At 43.2% G+C, this 6,448-nt stretch overlaps 1 protein-coding gene across 4 annotated transcripts in view; it reads right to left on the reverse strand.

Annotated features, from left to right (window-relative positions):
- Nucleotides 1-5,667, reverse strand: part of ASCC3 (activating signal cointegrator 1 complex subunit 3) — a 279,639-nt gene extending 273,972 nt beyond the window's left edge. For all 4 annotated transcript variants that reach the window (XM_084285192.1, XM_084285193.1, XM_084285194.1 and 1 more), the window contains exon 1: nucleotides 5,643-5,667. The gene's annotated coding sequence lies outside the window, so the exon portion shown is untranslated. The remainder of the gene's footprint in view (nucleotides 1-5,642) is intronic.
- Between the last annotated feature and the right edge of the window lie 781 nt (nucleotides 5,668-6,448).

The raw sequence follows: 6,448 nt of genomic DNA on the forward strand, positions 1-6,448 counted from the left end.
ATTACACTTTAAAATAAGGACTAAGAAAAATAATAAGTGCTACGGTCCTGTAATATTACAGTGCTTGCAAGCTAAAATTGAAACAAACAGCTGCGCTGCCCACTCTTCCTGGGCTATCTGCCTGAAGGGCTTGCAAGCGTTGCAAGAGGCTACTTTGAGAAAGCCACCTGTATGGTTTCCTGTAGTGATAAGACTGAACTCTCTCTTCACATGTCTTGTGAACATAAGAAATATATGTTTGTTCCATGAGAACACAGGCAGAAGAAATAAAACTGATGCACAGTGTTACTGTTCTTGGCTGATAAACTGAGGAGGAAAATAACTCCAGTTTATCTCTAGCAATATGGCGAGGCTAAAGATTTGTTTCCAGTTGTGAAGTTTTTGAAATAGTTACATGTAGTCAAATTATGAAAAATTCCTTAAAATGTTTTAGACAAATTGTACTGTAAGAAATATCCACAAGCCAAGATCCACCTATTTCATAATTAAAAGCTTTTGAACTTTCATGAATATTTAGCATGCCAGATATACAAACTGCGTTCAGATTTAAAGAATTAACTTCTAAAGACTCCTTAAAAACAAATAAACAAAAAAATGTCATAACAACAAGAAAATGACATAACCAAGCATTATATTTATGCTCATACTTCAGAGGCAGCAGCTCTGAGACCTGTCAATGGGCCAAGCAGTTTTCTGCCTGCAATTTTTAGCAGGGACAGTGGTACCTGAGGAGGTAAGTTCTTCACTCTAACTTTTCCAGAGCCGTAAAAATTCAAAACATTAGAGCTGTACATCACCAAGTTTGTACTCCCCACTGTGTATTATCTTTTTCAGAGTTACCGACAATATTCTGTCTCCCTCCTGCCTAGTTATTTTCCCTTCCTTACACAGTCAGCCCCCCATCAGAATTTCACAGTAGCGTGTGTGGTCTGGCTGGGGTGGAGATAAGCCTTCATAGCAGCCCAAATGGTGCTGTGCTTTTCATTTGGGGCTAAAACAGCAATGGCAACACTCCTGTGCTCTGGCTACTGCTGCACAGTGCTTGCACAGCATCAAACCTTCTCTCCCCACCCTCCCCAGCAACTTTAGGAGCAGACACAGACAGGACAGCTGAACCAAACTACCCAAAGGGATATTCTGTACCCTATGATCTCATGCTCAGCAATAAAAACTCAGGCAAAGGAGGTACAGGACTCGGGGGGGAACAGTCATGGTTATGGCATGTCTTCCCAAGCAACCATTACATGTGCTGAGGCACTACTTGCCCTAAAGTGTCAGGCAGGCACTTGACAATAGGAAGCAGTGAATTAATTTATCTCTTTGCTTTTCTTGGGCACACAGCATTTGCCTTCCTTATTAAAGTGCCATTACCTTGATCCACCAGTCTTCTTGCTTTCCTTCTATTTACTCCCCATCCCACAGGAGAGGGGAGTGCACAAGAAGCTGGGTGGGTGCTTGGTTGCTAGCCACGGTCAACTCATCATTAATAACTGATTTCTTGAAAGAAATGGAAAAGTAAATTCTTCAGAGATTCTATCTACTTTTTTGTACTTTCAAAGACAAATTGCTCCCCCCTACAGCAGGGACTAAGAATATTCATATTTCTTTAATACATTAATTAGAATCAAGTTTCCAAATACAGACTCATAAAACAATTCTGTTCAGCATTCCTTATCAGTTTCAAAAAAGTGGTTGAGTTGACATAGTTTGCCCTTAAGTCTTAAGAAATATTTGAGTTCACCACAGTCACTATTGTGCAAATTCATCTACTTATTTTCATAATTTCCTCAGAATCTGATTTACAAGTGGAAAACTGAAATTTACTCCACAGATCACCTGATAAACTCTTCAGTCATTGACTCATCAGTCCACGATTATCTGTTCTTACTTTATGACCAGCCTACGACTAATATTCAGGCCTGTAATATGAGATTCAGTTTCTTTTTCAGGTCAAACTTTCAATATGACTTTGGGCAAGCAAGAGTAACAGATGGCTCAGAGAAAATGCATGCCAGAGAATAAAAGATGAGAAAAAAGATGAGGGAGGTGTGTAGCCCATATCCCTAAGCCATGATCCTAAGTTCTGTATACAAGGAAAGGAGAAAGCCAGCAACTTATCCCTCCCTAGAATACATCAAAATATAATAGTTCTCCATTTGCCTCTTAGACATGTTCTCTAGCGTTAGGGAGATTCAACAAACTGAAAAAAGAGCACAAGATTCTCTTCACATCTCAGAAAGATTTGCTCAGCTAGAGGCTGGCCAAACTCTAGTCCATGCTTTACCATACTACACAGAAGACATCAACTGCCCTTTCAAAGACAAACAAAATGCCCAAGCAGCCCAGAACACTGTTGCCTAAGTCTTCCCTTTCTCTCTAGCCTAATGGATTTTCAATAAAGTATGCAAAGTTGTACACAACTTCCAAGTGGAATATTCTATGCCATTTCAACACAATTACCTCAAGGAATAGAGGGCACAGGAATCTTCCCCACCACTGATTGGTTCAGTAAGCACTGTTACCACAGAACCAAAGATCACAACCTCCATCACATCTTTGAAAATCTGCACAAAGCACTGTACTGGGTTGCCACAGCCAGCAGCCAAGCACCCACACAGCCGCTTGCTCACCCCTTCAGTGGGATAGGGGAGAAAGTACATAGAACAAAAATGAGAAGCTCATGATGGCTGGGTTATGGACAGTTTAACAGGCAAAAGATAGACATAGACAAAAAAAAAAAAAAAAGCAAAAAAAAAGAAACCACAGTGTCCCACAGGCAGACTATTCTCTGCCAATCTGCAAACTGGAGACACCTTAGGACCCAAACTCCCTCCTCTTCCTTCCTCCTCAACTTCAGCTTTCATGCTGAACATGACACTACACATCACCCAGCCTCTTGCCCAGCCTACTCACTGGGCAGGCAGGGTGGGAAAAAGAAAGCCTTGACGCTGTGCAAGCACTGCTCAGCAGCAGCCAAAACATTCGTGCATTATCAACACTGCTTTAGCCATAAATCCAAAGTGTTATGGCTATGACGAAAGTTAACTCCAGCCGAGCCAGATCCTTTGTGCAAAGATCAAACTCCTCAGGGAGAGGTGAGCGTAAAGAAAGCTCTGACAGTAGATCCCTGTATGGACTGTGCTTGCAACAAACATGAAATTGCTCATGTCTATAGTGTGATAAGGTGTTTTAAAAGCAAGATTGAGTAAATACAGAATGCCTAACTATTGTAAGAACATTTACATACGCATATATTCTTATAAACATGTAAGAATAAGGAGGTACACAATAAAACTGAATGTTAGGTTGAAAACAGTATCAAGTGGAAAGCCTTTCCTATGCAGAGCATAATTAAATCTGGGAATTCATTGTCACAACATGCCAAAAAGACTCGAAGTTCAAGCATGCTCAAGAAAGGATTAGACAAATTAGTGGAACTCAGATAACTTTGTAGATATTGAACCAGATGGCTTATAGGCAGCTCATCAGATATTTAAAGCACTGACTGCTGAAGGACAGTATGAATGCACTGTATGTTTTCTTTTTTTTCCCCCCAGCACATCTAAGCACCTGCTATTGGCCACTAGAGAAGGCAGAACTCCGTGGTAGACAAATACTTTGTTTGAAAGCAGGGAGGTCAGATGACAACAGAGATTCTAAGGATTTTAATTTCAGATTTAGTAACTTCACGACTCTCAAACTGTTTGTGGGTCCAACCATTGGTTCCTTCTCTTCTTAGCTCAGACTTCGTCTATCACATTTCTAACAACCCATTACAGATCTTTTGTTAAATGGATTTTCATCAGGTGAGTACATCCGCACTACAGAGTAGAGTTTGGTTTTAATTCTTCCTCTACACAACAAAGCATGATTTTGTTTAATAAATACTGTATAGACTAAAAAGCGCCCAACACCAACTTCACCAACTGTTAGTAAAACACTCTACTAGGAAAATTTCCTTCCATGAGTCTGTATCAAGACTCCATTGTAGCGCTTATCTTTGTTATGCACGCAGACTCTAGAAAGAAACATCAATTTAAAAAGATGCAGTGGAGGATAACAATAATGACCAGCCACAAGACAACACGAGACAACATTACCTACTAGGAAAGATTTAACGAATGTGAGTTAATTAAGTTACTGGGAAAAGAAACGCTGATAGCTTTCAAATGCATATGCAATGGCTGCAAAAAAGGAAGGAACAAGAACATAAAAGTGTGCATTCCTCTTCTCAATTTAAAAACAGGTAACTTACATAAGTATCACTTCAGCTTTAGCTTCAAAAGAAAACAACTCCATAAACATAGAACTGCTGAACAAAATACTGTTGTTTGACAATTTAATTCTCACCTTCTCCCTACTTCAGTGGGAAAGCATGTAATAGTGCTCCGATCTCTTCCAAAAGGCAAGCTAACTTCTCAAGAAGACTGATAAGGTCTAATGTGTAATTTACACAATCCATAAAGGTCCCACGACAAAGCACTGATGACCTAGATGGGATTGTGTCAGTGTTCCTACAGAAAGGGGAAAAGAGTTCCTCCATATACTTACACACCTAGATCCAGGACACTACAAGTTCACTCTACTATGGCCAGAAACAAGTCAGATACAAAGTAAATTGTTTTATTATGGTGTCTGCTGAAAAGCAGAGTATGTTTACTTTAACTCAGAAGCTCATGCATACAATGTGGTCTTCTGATCAAAGCCAATTTGCATCCAAACTGACAGGGAGTTAGTTTGTTTTTCCTAACAATGTGTATCTGTAACCTACCCCATGGATGTCTTAGCACATCTCCTCCAGAAATTGGATTTTTAACTTTTTTCTACTACAGTAAAACGTCAAGTAAAGTCTAAGTTTGAGTCCAAATGGGCTCAAAAAGTAAAGGTAACAAAAAAGTAAAACCACCTGCAATAAGCATCTTCAGAACTCTGCAGATTACTGGTTCCATTCCAACAGTACTATTTCAGGCAGTCCTTGAAAAAAGATTGAAAGGGGTCTGTGCGACTGTAAGTATGTGGAAAACAAGAAGATTCAAAACTGATAAAAGCTCTCAAACAAGAAGGTTCTGTGGATTCCATCACAACAGGCTCTCCTGAAGCACCTGAGCGGTAAGCTGTAGGCCACCACTGACAGCCACACGTTTTACAAGCAAAGCCATCAGCCTACCACTACCAACCACGATGAACCCAACAGTGAATGAAAAAAAAAAAAAAACAAAAACAACACCCCACACGGCTCGGTTTTATTTATTCCCAGTGCTCTGCGTTTATTAACCCCAGTACTAAGTACCGAAACCACCCAACACCGCCAGCGCCGCTTCCCACTTGACAACACGCCCGTTACTCCCCCTCCAACGGCCGCACCCGGGTTAGAACCGACGGGGCGCGGAGCGGAGCGGAGCGGGAGGGGCCGGCGTTTGCCTTCCACCGCCACGCCGCTGCCGGGCCAAGGCACCGCGCCGCGCCCGTCAGCTCCGCGGCGTCGGGACAAGGCCCAGCCCCGGCCCCGGCCCCAGCCCCACCGCCCCGAAGCCGCCTGTCCCCACCCGAGGCCCGGCGTCGAGGCCCGGGTTCGCGGCCCGCCCGCCCGCCAGCCCCCGCCCGCCGCCGCCGCCGCCGCCGCCCGACCCCCGGCCGCGCACCTGCCTGACGGCCGGCCCGTCCCGCTGCCGCAAAGAGCCGTCGTGGCGCGGCGCTGCCGTAAAGCGAGCGGGCGGGGCGGGGTGGTCCCCTCATGGTGCTTGGCCCTCGCTCACAGCGTTGTCTGCTCCGTGCCTCACCGCGGTGCAGGTTGCCGTGGGTGTAGGTTTCCCTCTTCATTGCTCTTTTTACGTCGCTGCGCGCTTGCCTCGTTCCCTCTCCCGTGCTCCTGGGGAGCGGGGTGATCCCAAGGCGCTGTGGTGAAAGGAAGCTGAAGAGCAGGCTGTGCAGACAGAGGGAGAAAGAAGAGCGAGGGACATAACATTTTAGGGCCAAACTACCCTGAGGGGGAAAAAGATGCTCACTCTGAAGTGTTTGGATGCCTCTGCAAGTACTAATGGGCTCCAAGAGGCTTCCAACTGGATAATTTTTAGCATTCAGATAATTTATTAAGAATCCTTAAGTACCTTTTCTGTTCATATGAAGCATGCGACGCCAATTTATTCTAAGATCACAACTGCTTTCATCTGTGTATGATGAAGTACTCTTTTCATTAAAAAACAAACAAACAAAGTATATGTCTGTGTTTATTTGTACAGTTGAGGGTATTCAAAAACACACTCACCAAAAAGACAGTGACATACTCTGGCCCTTGCTGAAAATTACACAAAGCTTAGAGGAATCTTAAATATCTTGGGTTTGGTAGGTGGCTGCACGGAACAGGCTGTAGAGTTTTTAGAATGCTTTTAGTGATTCACTAATAAAAGCACTGGAGTTTCCCAATTTTTACCAGTTCTATTTGATTGTC

This window comes from Netta rufina (genome assembly GCF_964035555.1).
Source record: "Netta rufina genome assembly, chromosome: 3".
NCBI lineage: Eukaryota > Metazoa > Chordata > Aves > Anseriformes > Anatidae > Netta > Netta rufina.